The 18,888-nt window shown below is 43.3% G+C and overlaps 1 protein-coding gene across 9 annotated transcripts in view; it reads right to left on the bottom strand.

Moving 5' to 3' along the window:
- heph (polypyrimidine tract-binding protein 1 heph) overlaps positions 1-18,888 on the bottom strand; it is a 503,533-nt gene that overhangs the window by 362,888 nt on the left and 121,757 nt on the right. Inside the window, exon 1 of one of the 9 annotated variants that reach the window (XM_071687554.1) lies at positions 18,618-18,772. The exons of the other annotated variants lie outside the window; for them this stretch is intronic. The gene's annotated coding sequence lies outside the window, so the exon portion shown is untranslated. Of the gene's footprint in view, positions 1-18,617; positions 18,773-18,888 lie in introns of those variants that run through there. 9 annotated transcript variants of the gene reach the window in all.

Here is an 18,888-nt window from a genome sequence, read left to right as displayed (position 1 = left end):
ATACAAGAGCTGATGTTACCGTACACCTAAAACTGTGCCAGAGAAACCTTCCATGTGGGATAATCTTTTGGTCGTAGGAAAAAAAAAAAAAGGTAAAATCAATTACCACTCACACACAGTTCATGCACTTTCCCTTTTCCTGAAACGTACACAGCAACTGGGATACATCACTTGACTTTATATAATGTACTTAAACAGTGTCATAACTCTGGTGAAATAAAAAAAAAAACGCATAAAACCTCTCCTGGTCTTGAAATTTACAAATAATGGGTATAAGTGGCAAAGAGACGGCATGGTATATAACAATTTAACTTACTTTACACGAAATTACTTTAAAGCAACGTCATTGCGTGCTAGAAAATGGTAAAGCATTGTAACCTCATTATCATTAACTGTGTAGGTTTAATTACATTTTATATATAAACTAAGCAAATAATCTATAAATTTCAAAAATTGCAAAGAAGAAATACCAAACTAGGAACGCGCAACTGACACACTAGTTCAGTTTAAGTAACATTTATAAACAATATTAAACGTCACTTTAAGCACTATTCACGAACATAATACTAAACGTTGCTTTATATAGCCTTCCAGAAAAAAAAATATAACGTTTATGTATCACTCACGAGCACAATACTAACAGTCGCTTTATGTATCACTCACGAGCACAATACTAACAGTCGCTTTATGTATCACTCACGAGCACAATACTAACAGTCGCTTTATGTATCACTCACGAGCACAATACTAACATTCGCTTTATGTATCACTCACGAGCACAATACTAACAGTCGCTTTATGTATCACTCACGAGCACAATACTAACAGTCGCTTTATGTATCACTCACGAGCACAATACTAACAGTCGCTTTATGTATCACTCACGAGCACAATACTAACAGTCGCTTTATGTATCACTCACGAGCACAATACTAACAGTCGCTTTATGTATCACTCACGAGCACAATACTAACAGTCGCTTTATGTATCACTCACGAGCACAATACTAACAGTCGCTTTATGTATCGTTCAAGAACAAAATACTAAACGTTGCTTTCACCATGAATCAGGAATACAATACTAAACGTCGCTCTAAGAACCATTCACAAGCTTAATACTACACGATATATACTTAAGAACCATTCACAAGCTTAATACTACACGATATATACTTAAGAACCATTCACAAGCTTAATACTACACGATATATACTTAAGAACCATTCACAAGCTTAATACTACACGATATATACTTAAGAACCATTCACAAGCTTAATACTACACGATATATACTTAAGAACCATTCACAAGCTTAATACTACACGATATATACTTAAGAAGCATTCGCCGAACAAAATAATACACGTAATGAAAATGTAAATCCGCTTAACAAGAGAATCTTTCACCAAAATCCGTAAATAATGAGAGATGTACATGACTTTCACAAGGCTTTCAGAGCAGCACCGTTAAGGAGTCACCTTCAGACAGGTGTATGACGAGCAAATTCTCACTGTAAAGTTACAGGCCAACGTCTTGGTAACATTACAGTCGGCCGACCTAGACGGCAGCGGCCGGTAACCTCACTATATGGCTTAAGGCGAAGATCCCTACTCCCTAACCACAGCCATACATCTCATGCAGGAGGAAGGGAGTGGAAGCAAATTAAGATATGCGGCGGAGCAAAAACCTGAAATCGCGTATGCCTAAAAGCGACTCTGTTTCCTCGGGTTCTAAGCATAATTTACCGGCGGTGAAGATGGTGGCTTCCGTGTTACAAATACGTAGATGAGGAGCTGTGAGGGTAAGGTCTCCTTACCTTACCACTACTATCCATCTGCTTCTTTAAGGGTAACAACAGACATCTTAGTGGGTTACGCTTCCAACCAACTCGTGTACCCAGTCATCACAATCGCTAATTCATTTACGTCAAAAGGTAGTCCCACACAAGTTTCGGATGCTCATGGTAGAGATGAGACTGAAAACTCAAGGTGGGTAAAACCTGAGGAACTGATGACATTAAACTGTAAAACTTAACTTCCTACAGTCTAAGGAAGTTCAAAGGGAAGTTGTGATTTGGATGAAAGTATAGAAAACCGAGTTCGGGTGATGTGCAGGTTACATGTACGAGTGCATTAATATCCTCTGTATATCATCTAACTGCACTCTGATAAATTTAATCACAATTTTATCATTAATAGCAGTAACAGCAGTCGCACATGTCTATGCCATTATAAAACACTGGGGAGAAGAAAACAACATGGTCTAATATTTCAAAAAAAATATGGGGATGTTTGTATAATGCTGGACCTTCCAGAGAACAAGAAAGTGATGAATAAGGAGAAAAAAGCGATGTGCGTCTCGATAACACTGGTGCATGTAACAATTACATCTCGATAACACTGGTGCACGTCACAACAACTCGATAACATTGGTGCACGTAACAACTCGATAACACTGATGCACGTCAACTCGATAACATTGGTGCACGTCACAAATTGATAACATTGGTGCACGTCACAAATACATCTCGATAACACTGGTGCACGTAACAACAACTCGATAACACTGGTGCACGTAACAACAACTCGATAACATTGGTGCACGTCACAACTCGATAACATTGGTGCACGTCACAACTCGATAACATTGGTGCACGTCACAAATCGATAACATTGGTGCACGTCACAAATCGATAACATTGGTGCACGTAACAAATACATCTCGATAACACTGGTGCACGTAACAACAACTCGATAACACTGGTGCACGTAACAACAACTCGATAACACTGGTGCACGTAACAACTCGATAACATTGGTGCACGTAACAAGAAACACAAATTCGATGTAAAATGATTCAAAAACGTCAGCGTATGAGAGTTTTCGGAAGACTATAACTGGGAGGCCGATGAAAGGTGTGTGCTAAAAGCAAGGAAGTGCCTCTTAACTCATGGGTTAAGAGACTGTGATGAGAGGCAAAACTGTGGGAGAAAGCAGGAAGACAGACAGAAGAATGACTTACAACATGAAATGCTGAACAGATCTGAAAACTGTACGTAGTAGCCGCGGAAAAGTGGCTTAGGCTGATGACCTGGCACACAGTAACAGTTCCTATGTAAAGGATGCAATTGTCATATGAACTGAAGGATGAGGTTTCTTAGCATATCTGGCAAGTGATATGGTGGAACTGTGATGGTTTTCTAAGATCAATTGCAAGTGAAGACCATAAAGGATGGACCGTGGATTTAGAAAGAAGAGGATGTTAATCAGACCTTAGCTCGAGAAAAATCATTCAAAGACCACGAAAATGGATTATGGGAAAGGTATGTGAAAGCCATGGAAAAAGTATTAACTTCTTAAGGTCATAATTCCGCGAAGAGGTTTTACAATGGAAGAAGAGTTTGTCTGACACAATTGTTTAGTGTGAACGAGTGATCTGAGTTAATCACGTTTTCATGAATGGTGAAGCCGCAGGGTAATATCTGTGTGAATGGAGAATCACAAGTTTTGAAGTTAATCGTTTCGAAATTATGCTCAGGAATGACAAGCCTGGGGAAACGCTCAAGTTGAAAGTGGCAACACCCAAGATCTGGGTGTGAACAGACACCTCTGCTGAACAGGACTTTGTGTGGAGTATGCATGAAGCCTTCTTGTCCGAGCTCGTACCAGCTCTAATGTTGGAATATAATTCATATAAAGCGTAATATATACAATTTATCCGTCAAGCAAAAAAAAATTATAGATGGATAAGTTACATGCCGTAGTGGTAGTAGGAGGAGAATGACGAGTTGTGATAAAAGGAAATGGTCAGAATGGTTAATAAACGCACTGCACGAGACGGGAGGGATCTCTAGTATCTGCAGTATGGGCGATGCTAAATCATGTACAGCACACAAGAGATCGGAAGATGCCATCAGTGGACTGTTTACTCTAGAGGTATTTCTCAATAATCAAAATACCAAAAGATTATATTTTGTGTTGTCATGATATGAAGGAGTTTTGTATATGTTGGGAAGTTACAGATCAAAGAGAAAAATTAGAATACCTTAATTGGGGTGAGTGCTTCTGTTCACCGTAAAACACTTGACAAAATGATTATACCTGTAAGCGCAACAATTAACCTTTGCAGGTGAGCACACTCCAGACCCCTGCCTCACAGCAACAGGGGTCAGACATAACCAATCTAACATTAATCCAATTTGGTACAAGTATTACCTACAATTTTGAGAGGAACACAGGCGAGTTGCATCTGTTTCATAATATAACTAGGTGTCTGGACTTGCTTTTTCTTGTCTTTCATATCCCTCCATTAATATAAAACTTGTTCAACCGATCTCCTATTGGTTATTCTAAGATTGACTGTCTTGTTACTGATATATTAGCAATAAAGTCTTGTTAACAACAAGAAAGAGTCCTTTACAAACACGTTCACAACTATGGTTTTTGTTTCCATATAACTTTCGAAGGAGATAATCACGCCAGTCTCAAGTATGGCTCAGCTACTGATGACGTGCTTTATAGTGGGCACAGGAAGCACCCACAGAACTGGGCTGAGAGGTTATCATATGTTTACCATTTCCATAAAGAATACCACTTATCAAAAAGAGGTATTTGCATAGCTTTATATCCCACCATGTCCTAACTTGCATAGCTTTATACCCCACCATGTCCTAAACACAAAAATGCTTATCTCAATAAATTTTTCAAAAATGCGTATATCATGTGATGCCTTTGTCTAAGGCATAAACAAATATTAAACATCATTCCACACTCGAGTTAAAGCATTCACAAAAAAAAATCGGTTTTACAATCAATATGGAAATTCATCAAACCATGTGCCCCATAATCTAATCAGTTCATCACCACAAAGGGAATACTCATAGCGTACAAAAAAAGTTGCAATGAAGTAGTAATTAATGAGCTATCGTGCTAACACGCATGAGGCCCCCCACACGGAAAAGCAGGCAACCACCAACCAGGTACATACAATCTCTCTCTCTCTCTCTCTCTCTCTCTCTCTCTCTCTCTCTCTCTCTCTCTCTCTCTCTCCACTTGCACATCACATTCATGTAACTCGCTAGCTCTGCCTACCGGCAGAAGTTCGTCATAGGTAGCGTTCAATAGATGAGGTCACATGAACGCAGAAGTGTTTCTATATACTGTGCAAAGAGGTAATCTAATTAGGTAATTACATACACAGACGCAAGAGTGCTGACAATGTCTAGCCAACACTGCCTGTAGTGGGGAGACTTAACTCGATGTGTTCACTGCTGAAAACATTATACGAAAAGATATAAGAAAACAGCAAGTTTTACGATCCAATAAGGCAGAATAATGTAAACCCAAGACCTAGAAAACTGGATAACGGATGGTAAACAAAGGTTCAGCTTCAAGGGGAGCTAAGCCTGATCCCATCAACCAAGGGCTCCGCCACCTGTCTCAACTCGGCTCCCTTACTGGGAAACATGGTTAACATCCCCGAGTGCTCTTCCCAAACTTCACGTTTCTGGATGAAATCCCCTGGTGTAAAATTTACATACAATCTATCAAATACATGAAGCAGGATGGGTGATGCATAAACATCCCAGTGACTGACAAAATCCATGTCGAGAAAGGCAATAAATCGAAGAAGAACCGATGCCAGAGCTTGGGAGAAGAAGGCCAGGTGGAGCTCCAACTGTTTAACTGCTCTCCCACTGTGTTTCTGCCCAGGGAGCTGCGGGTGGGGTGGGGGGGGGGGGGGGGTCTCCCGTCAGCGCCACCCAACAAAAACATCATAAAGGACAGTCTGGACATGTCAGGGGTTTACAGTGGAAGGGGTGGAAGAAGTGCTGAAACGGAAGGGAGGCAGAAGACAGAAGCCTGAGAAAAGAAAGTGATATGTGGAAAAAGTATATTCAGCGGAAGGGAAAAAAAGCACTGCAGGTGAAGAACAAAAATGATACAGCAAAGGAATCATTTGTATATGGCAAATGCAAAATTGAAATACAAAGAGAACCAAATGGGCAGCAGCAATGAGAAGTGAAGGAAGATGATCAAAAAGTTATAAGACTTGTAAGCAACAAAAGTATGATAGCAATAATGCCATGGGAACAGTTGCAGACACGAAAGAATCGAAGAGGGAAGGAAGGAAGGAAGAGGAGAGGAGCTGTGGGAAGGAACATCCATCGTTTCCAACGCCACGCCTTCCGCTCCATTACAATGCACAGTGTTTGGAGGCTTCCAAACCCATCGTCCTTAATAGTGTGTGCCCCAAACGCTATTACAAGCCATAAACCGGATTCGCGCACACGACAATAATCCCAAATTCGTGAAATTCATTCCATATCGGTAAAATACGATACATTTTTGATAGCATTATTATTTCTCACCCTCGTATTTGCAACTTGTGCTCTCCGCCGGAGGCCAACATCCCGTGGTGGCATACCCTACTCCGTCTCTGAGGAGGTTACCTCCACCATTTACATTAGTGAGTGAATGCAGCCTTCAATGGGTCGCGTGATTCCTACCTTGACTGTTCCAGTCCACGATCATTCCACGGTGCAATGCGGTACACGGCTCTCCAATACGTTGCTGAAGTGAACGGTCACTCATTCCTCGCTACACTTACTGCTATATTACAGGTCAATTACACCAACACACGTTGCAGGCAAGACAACTCTTGTGGTCACAGTGGACGAGGCTCCCAACTGTTGTGTAGAGGGCTGTGGCCGTGAGGACCGTAACGATATTGCGTGCGAATGGTAGTGGTTAACGGAGAGCAATATGACTGGTCGTTCCAGATGCTCTACGCTGGTGGTTGCTTATCTTATGTTTGTAGGGTATATGATAATCGAATTACTTGCAACGGTAAATGACATTACAAGATGACAAGTCATACTGTGTAACGGAGATTCACTTAAAACTGCTTTAATAATAATAATAATAATAATAATAATAATAATAATAATAATAATAATTAATAATAATTTCACTTAAAAATCTAAACGCTCGAAACGAGAGGTTGCATGGAGGAGGTTAGCCCAAATTCCTTCACAGCAACATAACGTTTTGATGAGAAAAATAAACTCGTGTTACAACTGGACAATTCATTAAACACTGCACGGTACCCTTCATGCTGTACACTACCCCGGTTAAAGAATCAAAATACTTTCGGTTCTTTTCCCATTTTTTCTCAATTATGAAATTATCTTAAACTAATCATTCTTGATGCTGCAGATTACTTTAACCCTGCATATCATTAACATGCTTATACTGCTGCATAATTAAACGCTATCTGATTGTCTAACATTAACAGTTACCTACTAATTCCACTGCTATTTCAAAAAAATCATCTCCCGTAACTTGCTTACAGCCTGAGTAACATTAATCAACACTTGCCAATTCAATCCAACGTATTTTGTTCCGTTCGTATGCGTTTTCATAGTACGTGCGTAAAAGTAGCAGTTACAACAATTATATTAGTTGTAATCCTGTGTTCAGGTGACGGAGAGGCTGGGTGGTATTTCTATGACCATAGATTCAATTTCCGTGTAAATACATATCACCAATTGTTATGACCAAGGTATACATGTGTTTACAGGCACATGTAATTCCTTAATTTATTATGTTATCAAGACCACGTACATTTTGGTATTGGACCCAACGGGTGACTGGTGTTGCCAGGACATACAACACCAGGACATACAGAGTCGAAGACAACAATTATAATGAGAGTAGTGGCAGCCGTTGTCGGGGTATAGGCGAAATTACAGCGGTGAAGAGGAAGGGGCAGTGATGGTAGAGCGGCAGTTGGCTGGTCAGTTCGTTGAGAGTTGTGGTAGAACAGTGATCACAATGTTAATGGTGTAGCGATGGTTAGCCATCATCTAACTTCACCCACAACCATCTCTGTCTAGCGTGTGAAAGTTCCCACGTGGAACACTCGGGTTAAGCCACCAACAATGGCCGTGAAGCTAATCGCTGCTCCTGATATAGTAGACTTAACCCATATGGCTATTCCTGCTTGTTAAACTTTCATTCATCTTCCCTATAAGAAGATACCGACAGTGTGATACACCAGGACTGCGCCCCAAACACTTTGCCATTTGCTAGGCTAATCTATAAGATATCTATGGTCAAAGACGACGTAAGTGACCCATTTTAAGCAGTGAGGTAGTCAGGAGAATCTGCCACAACTCAAGCTTTCACCCAAAGCTCCTGCTGATGTGAACGACCTTAGTATAAAACGCCTCCGAGTCCTCCTGCTTTTGTTTCATGGTTTAACACACCTGTTTCCTGCTAACCAAACCCGTAAGGGCGCGCTACTGAGCCGTCGGGCCGCGCTGCTGTTCCACAAGACCGCTAGGTTATTATCCGTTAGAGGACGATGCGGACGGTACCACAGCTGTACTCAAACACACATGTAGGACCTGCCCACGCACTCTTCCTCCCGCCGTTCACGTGACACACAAAAGTGTGCGCCACCACACCAACCAGGAGGGGTATCTCAGGGTCCTTGATGCCAACTATCACCACGTTAATCTTTCCCTCAGTACAATATCTGCATATAAAACACCTCCACTTCCTTCCTCACCTCCAACAGTTATTCATGTCTTACCACTATGAAGCCCTTACTAAACAACATGCAACCGCTTCTGCCTTTGTTAGTTTCCTAAAATACGTCTCGTGTCTCCATTTCACACATACTAAGCAAACATTCTGTGCCTTCTCTCTCTCTCTCTCTCTCTCTCTCTCTCTCTCTCTCTCTCTCTCTCTCTCTCTCTCTCTCTCTCTCGTTAAACGGACAATACCATACATAGCTCCGTCCAGCAAACACATTTCCCCCTACAGCTACCATTCACCTTATACTTGATGCAGTGATCAATTCCGGGGTCTTGCTTAAAGCGCCTATAGTGCCTTTAATTCTATATCACCGAAATAACTCCATAACAAACACTAGAAACCTGCATATCGCTACTTCTCTGTCTCTCTCCTTATCTTTGTAATTTTGTGTCTGTAGAAAATTAAATCAAGAGAAACAAAATTAGAAGTACGGACAGCTCCCCTCACCAGGAAGATGCGGGTAAGCCCTCCAAGCAGATAATGCCTTATGGGGCAAGAGACTTTGGTAAACAAACTAGGCATTCTAAAGTTATACAAAAATACACACATTTCTTTATGCATACAATTCATGCTTCCAGATAAAACCTATAAACGTAAGTAAACAGCACTTTTACCAATTTCCAGCTTATTCTAACAAACCTAAGATGAACTGTTGTTCATCATAACTTGAACTCGTACCTGCCTATTAAATACCACACAGTCTTTCTCTTTCCCTCTCTCCAATGTTGCCAGAGGTGCCTGTACGCGATATGCTCTTCAGTTACATCAATTAGCGGCACACGTAATTAACACGAGATCAAAATGTTTACAGAGCTGTTGTGTTTTGGTTCTTGATAACGTTGGTGGTGTTAGAGTGGAGACACTGTTACTCGTAGTGGCTTGGCTATGCTGAGAGGGTTCTTAATGCTGATCTTAATGTCGAGCGGATCGAAGGCTGCAATATTTCGTTGGGAATGGTGGTGGGCGAGGAGCCACATTGGTACCGTTGCAAATTATCATAGACAAAGTCATTACACTGCAACTGTACACTCTATGACAAGACCAGGTGTCAAGATTACTGATTCTTAATAGTATGTTCCTAATTTCATGGATAACTTGAGTATGCAACAAACAAGAACCAATTTTGTTACTGCATAATTACTTATCTCTGCACTTGGTGTAAAGTAAGGCAGTTTCACTAGGGAAACATAACTTGCATCAAGCAATATTTCCAATGATGCCATCTACCGTGTGCCACTGTTCCTCAATAAGACATAACACATTAGCTGTGTGGTTTGTGTTAATTCTGCGGTCTAGTTGTATTTTAATGGCTCTCCTAGTCTGTGAAAGTAAACACAGTAACAGAGTTCGGAAACAAGTTCAGCTCTGCGTACCATTTTTATTCCAGGACTTGCATGTCACAAACTCTACTTCCGCAATCTTTCTAGCATGATTGGCATCTGTTGCTAGTGTTCTGTGTTTTTTCCAATCAAAAACACCACTTGCAAGTACTATCCTCAACCTTTCCACCAATGTGTACAGACCTGACAGTGTAACTTAAGAGCGTAACACATTACCGCTGAGAGGGTTACAGTTACTTCTGTATTGCCTTTCCATGCTACAGGAACAAAAACTGAGGAAAATTGTGAAGAGGAGTTGCACATCTGTTTCCCCTGTGGTTCTACTCCGTGCAGCCTCCTGATCCCGCGACCCCTCGCTGAAGCACTCACTACATGCAGCCCAAAGATGGCATAACTATGTACCAGTTTCACCATCTCTGTATTGATACAAAGACAGTACGAAATGAACAAATAATGTCATAAAAATACCAGCACGTCCATGATGCGGGGTTATGGTAATTGTAGAACAAAATCATTTTTCCAGTGGATGAATGACGACTATGGCAACAGATGAATAATTACAATTAGTGTCGATGGCAGTCCATGAGAGCTTGATTACAAGGATAACAGTAATAAATTGAAAATCAAAAACAGGAGGAGGCTAATACCGTTTACAATATACATATATATATATATATATATATATATATATATATATATATATATATATATATATATATATATATATATTATTATCGCTGGGGATAGGGGATTAAGAATACTTCCCACGTATTCCCTGCGTGTCGTAGAAGGCGACTAAAAGGGGAGGGAGCGGGGGGCTGGAAATCCTCCCCTCTCGTTCTTTTTTTTAATTTTCCAAAAGAAGGAACAGAGGGGGCCAGGTGAGGATATTCCAAAAAAGGCCCAGTCCTCTGTTCTTAACGCTACCTTGCTAACGCGGGAAATGGCGAATAGTTTAAAAGAAAAGAAATATATATATATATATTATATAAAATGGTTTGATCGAGTAAGTAACGAAAGGGTAAGAGATGTGTGGTAATAAAAAGAGTGTGGTTGAGAGAGCACGAGAAGGTGTATTGAAATGGTTTGGTCACATGGAGAGAATGAGTGAGGAAAGATTGACAAAGAGGATATATGTGTCAGAGGTGGAGGGAACGAGAAGTGGGAGACCAAATTGGAGGAGAAAGGATGGGGTCAAAAGGATTTTGAGCGATCGGGGCCTGAACATGCAGGAGGGTGAAAGGCGTGCAAGGAATAGAGTGAACTGGAAAGGTGTGATATACCAAGGTCGACGTGCTGTCAATGGATTGAACCAGGGCATGTGAAGTGTCTGGGGTAAACCATGGAAAGTTTTGCGGGGCATAGATGTGGAAAGGGAGCTGTGGTTTCGGTGCATTACACATGACAGCTAGAGACTGAGTGCGAACGAATGTGGCCTTTGTTGTCTTTTCCAAGCACTAACTCGCGGGCGTGCGGGGGGAGAGGGTGCCATTTCATGTGTGGCGGGGAGGCGACGGGAATGGCCTGTGTATGTGTATGCATGTATACATTGAAATGTAGAGGTATGTATATGTGCGTGTGTATGTATATACATGTGTATGTGGGTGGGTTGGGCCATTCTTTCGCCTGTTTCCTTGCGCTACCTCGCTAACGCGGGAGACAGCGACAAAATATATATATATATATATATATATATATATATATATATATATATATATATATATATATATATATATATATATATATATATTCCTTTACATACTAAACTACTCGCCAAACCCACCCACCTGGCCTCTGAATCACGCATCATGGTCAGGGGTGGGTCGGGGGAGGGTCAGGAAGGGGGGACGACGGTGGCCCCTGCTGGGAGGGAAGCGTGGGGTGGGTGGCCGGCTAGAGGCGCCATATGGGCCACGCACAACCCTCCAGGAACCGACAGTCTACCGCGTCCCCAGCTTCAACATCACACTTGGTACTCCTCCTATCCATCCATTACCAATGACCAAATCATACACAGTGGTGAATTGCCAGTTCATATTTACCTACAAACAAGAGTGCAACGTGTCAACCACTTATGAAGTTATAATACAATTTTCTTACCAATAACTCATTCGGTTTAACCAGTGTAACTAACTTCAACCTTAATGCAAACAACAAAACGTACCAATTAACTATCCTAGTATGCTTCTTACGAGTCATACAAATCACAATATAGAGGCTCCATTTGATGAATGTCGGGGATTTCTAATGGTTACGCGGCCAAGGAAGAAGACATTGTCCACTATCTCGCTCTTACAGTCAGGTCAGCCAACCAACTGTAAGTGCCAGCCAGCCAGTCACGTCACCTGAGCAAGCAACCAAGTCAGTCATGCACGGACCTTGCACCCGAGGCAGCTTCCAGCACATCAAACAAGTCAAATAAAGACAGCAAGTTAGCGAGTCAATCCGTTAGCCAAACCAAGAAGGCCGGGAAGACGTACAAGTTCGCAGCGCTCACAGTGAAGGGAAAAAAAGGCGCCACTCTGGCAAATTATCTTCAGAGGAGAAGTTCATGTAGGAATGGTCACGTCATATGAAACGAAGCTCTCGAACACAGCGAGTACAATAATTAGCGAGAGAATTCAAGTCAGAGTGAAGATGTGGCTGAGGGACGTGAGAATGACAAGAATATAGGAAAAAATTATGTCCTGGGTCAGAATCCAACAGGTTGTGAGTGCCATTAATGGAGCTTTAACCGACTTAACCAGACAGTTTGTGGCATCAAAAGTGTTGCCCCTACAAGCTCCTGTGATCCTTTCCTCATTTGTAAGAGTTCAGGGGGCAGGAGACAGACACCACGACACATTCAGTGTAGAAAGCCCTGAAGGTCAACCAAAAATATCTCTGGTGAGGACCGAAGGCGGGTTGCTTTGAAAGACGTTGTGGAAAGATATGAGAGGAATCATCGTTCCGACACAAGAAAGAGGAGTTAATTTTTCCCTCCTAATATACGAAGCGGACCGAAACACTTCCTCTTGTAGGTGGTAATGTAACTCATGGTCGCTTGCGGACTAACATTTACTACACATATTACATTATCTATAAACGTTTCTCTGATTTGCGAGAAAAAAATCCAAAAATATGGGATAACATAATATACCGGGAGAGGGGCACAACGTACAAGTTCTAATCCGATGATTGAGTCAAAACTGATTCGTAAATTTAACCAATATACATTGAAGATCAAATAATAAAACTGTCCGAAAACAAACAGACAAAAAAATGTGCCAACCTTAATATTCTCGTAAACAAATCTGACAATAAAAAAAATCACAAATATTCAAACTATAAAGAGCCTCATCATGCACAAATTTCTGCTGTATGTCACGAAACGCAAAGTTCACCGTACTAATCACATTCCCTAATAACTGAAGTGGAAACTAGACCTCTACCACCTCTATAATCTAAACTTACACCACTTGAGGAATGGTAAATACCTGTGTGTGTGTGTGTGTGTGCGTGTGTGTGTGTGTGTGTGTGTGTGTGTGTGTGTGTGTCAAGATTTTAAACGGATGATGATGGTAAGATTCGTGTGTAGAAATTATTTCCAGAAGACAGACAGCGCCGAGACCCTTACTCTCTGGTATTCCAACTACTAAGCTCAGCGGCTTAATCACGTGTTTTAACTTCCCATCTAATTTGCATGCACGAATTTGCAAGAGTTGTTCAACTTACAACACTTCATAATTACATCACTCCCAGGTAATCCTCGAGGATCTCATCTGAACTACCTCAACTGTAGGCAAGGAAAGTGACAACGTTTAACAACGCACGAGTAACGTCCAACACACTGTAAGGCTTTCTTAACATCCCGATCGAAGATGAGCTGAGGCTGTCACAAACTGCTCCAATAACACAACTATGCCCGGACAAAGGCCGTCCCCGATCAATACGTACGGTTCATACAGTTTCGCCCGTTATCACTTCACAGAGAAGCCGGCTGTGATGAATGAAATTAATCTTGGCCGTATTGATCCCGTGCTGACCTATGAGATCGCATGGTTCAATGCACGAGTGCCCCTTACAACCATAATCAACAAATGGTATTATCGAGCCTCCACAAACCACGGGCTGACATGAACTACAACACTAAGGACAGGAACCGCCCTGTTTTGCATTCATAACGCAGCTCCCTTACCTCCCTAATCAACACGAAGTTCCCTTATCTTTCATATCAACATGCGGCTCCTTTCCGTCCATTATCAACTGTTCTCCTTGCCACCGCTGAAAAACACACCTCTGCCTCCGTGAGACATCCGCTCTCTTGCTTCCACAACCAGCACGTGGCTAACCCACTTAACAACTGGTTCTCCTAAATTTGCTTCAGAATGAGATTTCGTAACACCACAAACGCACGCTGCTCCCTCGCCTCTTCAACAGATACCTAACTCTCGCTTCCACTAGAAAAAAAAATGACTCCTAAAAATAAGCGACTCCAACGCCTCTACTATAGATACGTGACTCACTTGCATCAACTACAGATACGCGACTCCCTCGCCTCTACTACAGATACGTGACTCCCTCGCCTCTACTACAGATACGTGACTCCCTCGCCTCTACTACAGATACGTGACTCCCTCTACTCTACAACAGATACGCGACTCCCTCGCCTCTACTACAGATACGTGACTCCCTTGCTTCTAACACATAAGATACCCACTAGCCTTTATTACAGATACGTGACTTACTCGCCTCTACTACAGATAAGGCACACACAGATACGCGACTTACTCGCCTCTACTACAGATAAGACGCACACTACCCCCTACTACATATACGTGACTTACTCGCCTCTACTACAGATAAGACACACACTACCCTCTACTACAGATACGTGACTTGCCTCTACTACAGATAAGGCACACACAGATACGCGACTTACTCGCCTCTACTACAGATAAGACACACACTACCCTCTACTACAGATACGTGACTTACTCGCCTCCACTACAAATATACGACTCGCTGCTTCTACATACGCAACTCTCGCCTATACTATTGATACGTGACTCACTCGACTAACCTACAGTTACGTGACTCCTTTGCCTGTATTACAGACACGTTACTCCCTCCCCTCTACTACAAATACTTGACTTAATTCCCCGATAATAATAGTTATATGCACCTACAACCCCAGGAATGTAACATCTATATTCTAAAATCAATGAACGGCAACAAATTCCTTTACAAAACAAATAACACTTAATTCCTCTAAAATCTAAACTAATATCATCGCTCCTTCAAAAACACATTTGCCATATCAACCAAACCGACAACCAGCTTCCTCAACCCAACAAGCACAACGGCCGTCCCACCAACACAATCAACACGTGGGCCGTCTGAACAAGACAATCAGCAAGATTCCATTGCTATTAAGGTAACCATGTGGCTGCTTCACCTTAAAACCAATCTATACTAGCTCCTTGACCTCCAAAATGACAAGACAACATTTCTCTCCTGCTCACCTTCAAATCTTACCTTGGGTGTCATTTAGGGAAAATCCAATAAATCAAGGGCTCTCGATCAACAGCATCTTTCAATTAACGGTCTGCCTTAGAGTGAGCCTCCCACCCACCCATCCCAAAAAAGTGAACAGGTGTTTGGGATGATATATCGTGTTTTTGAAGTAACCGTAATGGCGGTGTCGCTGGAGGTGCAGCGTAGTCCCTGGTGGCGGCAGTAGTGGCTAAAAGCCTGAGTGATGAACCACATGACACAACAGTGCAACGGTGCCGACATATGACAATACAGTGTAGTGGTCGAGAAACAAATGCCAGTGATGTGGTGTGAAGCAGTGTAGCGGCGGTGTTGGATGGAGGGCTAAGTGAGAGTGTCATCATCAAAAGAAGTGTCGCACTTTGCATTTGAGGGATAAAGAAGAAAGACACATAACACAAAATCCGACGGTCTGTTGGAAGAGAGTAAAATTATCCTGAAATCTTAGTCTACACAGACAGAGGCGCAATACTAAAGCTGAAGGCTCTTCCCTACTCCTACTCCACGACTTCCTCGTTGTTGTAATGATGGCACGAAGCACCAGCGGAGGTGGTGGTGTGGCAACTGTGGCGATGGCCGTGCAAGACAAATCTGGTGGTGGAAGGCAGCTGTGGCGGTAGTGTGGCAGCTGTGGTGGTGGTGGTGGTGGCGGTGTATGGCAGCTATGGGGATGGTGGCGGCATATGGCAGCTATGGGGATGGTGGCGGCATATGGCAGCTATGGTGGTGATGGCGATGTGTGGCACTGTGGTGGTGATGGCGATGTGTGGCAGCTGTAGTGGTGTTGTGTGGCAGCTGTGATGGTGTTGTGTGGCAGCTGTGGTGGTGGCATGTGGCAGCAGTGAAGCAGCAGTAATGATGGCGCGAGGACCGCAGCAGAGGCGGTGGAGTCAGGCAAAGGTGGTGTAAGGCAGCCAACAACGAAGGTGTAGTGATGTAAGACGAGGGTTACGGTGTCCCGCAGCACTGATGGCGCCCTGGTGCAGCAGTGGTAATGGCGACAAACAATGGCGGTGGACTGCAATAGCAGGGGTGATGTGCAGCCGGTGTGGTTGAAACAGCAGAGGTGATGGTGTGAAAAATCAGAGTAGGTGGTGTTGTGAAGTAGCGGCAGCAGTGTTAGTAATTGTAGTGGCAGTAGCAAGGTGGAGCAATGGCGGATAAGCAGAGTTCAGTTCATCACAGTGAGGCAGCAGTGATTGTGGCAGTGCTCTGCAGCAGCAACAGTAGTAGTAGTAGTAGTAGTTAGTAGTAGTAGTTAGTAATGATGGTAGTATTAAGCCTTGGTGCTGTTACGAATCCGCAGAGACACAGCAGTCCCAAAAGTAATTAGCAGGGTGAGGCACTAGCGATGTTCCACGCCGATGAACGAAAGGTTTAAGAGGAACTGATAAAATGTACCGGTGCGAATCTGCTGTGTGGCGGTGGTAAAGTAAAAGCAGGTTAATCACCCTTGTCGGTGAGGCGATGTATCTATTGTGGCAATCGTATGTGAAGTTGCCAGTGGCTGGGCAACGTAAAGACGCGACAGTGTGTACGTTCATGCTGTATGCGGCAGTGATCCTACTATAGCGATGACCAGGGTTGGGGAGAGCGGGTTAAGGAATAACTTCCCGAAGAAAAATCATAACGGCCCCAAGGAAGTTACCTACCACTAGTGTTCCGCCTCCCTCCACGTGGATGTATTACAACGACCGCGTCGTCACGGCATGGACCGCAGCCACGTCACTACCTCCACCTCCTGTCATTGGACTTCAACTTACCAACAAAGGAAATTTCGTCAACAAGCTCTCTCTCTCTCTTATATATAAATATATATATATATATATATATATATATATATATATATATATATATATATATATATATATATATATATATCAACTGTTTAAGGCATCAAGTCCCAAGCAACACTGTATACGATGCCTTGGTGACAACTCGGCAACCATGACAAACGAAGAAGTAGAGGACGGGAGAGCTCCCACGGGGGGATGGTGGAGAACATAAAAGCGATTTAGGGCTAATTCCCCCGGGCCGGGGGCCTCCTCCCAAAAGACCTCACCTGAACAACCCTCCCCCCACCTTACAAGTCCACCACAATGATACCCCCGACTCCTCACCCTCCCGTTTACCCCCATCCCCACCCCTCTCCAATCCCGCCCACTAAAGTTGTTTGTATCTCAGCACGGCCGCACTCCCCTGCCTCAGCTGCGCGACACAACTGCCCACCCTCACAGATGTGATAACCCCGGCTTCATAGGATCCTACTTCTAGGACCAAGTATGTTCCCAAGGTAAGGCTAAATTTCTCCGGACAGCCGGTATGGATGGACAATATCATGTTTCCCACCTTGCACCAACTAACGTAACAAAGCCATCAATGTCATCTTGCTACAATTTTCCACTGTGACACCATCCAAGAGTAATACTGGACTGTCAGATCATGACTTTCGTTACTGGCGATGAGTCAGGAGGATGTGGGCCCTTCCCCAATCTCGTCCCCTTCCCTCCGCCTAACCCCTCCCCCCAACACTCACCGTTGTCCCTGGATTACCTCTCTCCCCTCATGGTTCCCTAAATTCTCTACCAACCTACCACGCGACTCGCATAAGCAACAATTCCCAGCAGTGTCCAACAAATTCCCATCCATACTGAATCGTGCAACAGGAGTCTCATCCAGCCAATTAAAAGGATTAGTCTAAACAGACAAAGCGTTTCACGGCGTAGCTGTTACCTTCTGTGCTTCGTTTCATACTTATCAACAAATGAAACTAATACATTCACTATATAACTTATTAGGTTCATAATCTACAACACTTTCATATTCATTTCAATACACGACACTGTCTTACGAATGGAAAACAAACGGTAGTTATCAGCTATTTCCAGTTCGCAGTAGTGGCCATAACACGTCATGTGCAACACAGCCGAGAACATATGGAAAATAAGATCAACAGGTGTTGTTCAGTATTCCCTTGCTGTGTTTGGTGATGGCAGCGCAGTACGTTTCACGCAGGGCGGCGTGGTGGTGGCTGATATTGTTCTTGGTGATGTGATGGTAAACATGCGCGGGGGTCAAGGCATACCTGCGCACACTACCGCCGGAAACGACACTGGTGAAACACACACTGAAGAACTTACTCAGGATAATACTGACGTCACTGGTGCTGGAGGAAATGTTGCCGTGGTTAATATTTGTCGTTATTTACGTGGTAGATGTCGATATGAGGGTTGCCTGGTGGTGAGAGGGGTAGTGTGTGTGTGTGCGGCGCGGGCGGGAGGGACGCGGCGAGTGTGCGACGCACACACCTCGCCGCTCCTCCCTCACACACCCCTTACCCACCCCTCCCCAGCCACCTCCACCACCACCACCACCACCACCACACCAACTCCGACTGCTACGACCCGCACC

Source organism: Panulirus ornatus, chromosome 3, assembly GCF_036320965.1.
Source record: "Panulirus ornatus isolate Po-2019 chromosome 3, ASM3632096v1, whole genome shotgun sequence".
Lineage (NCBI taxonomy): Eukaryota > Metazoa > Arthropoda > Malacostraca > Decapoda > Palinuridae > Panulirus > Panulirus ornatus.
Note: the sequence above shows the minus strand (reverse complement) of the source record. Positions and strands in the feature narration are given on the sequence as shown.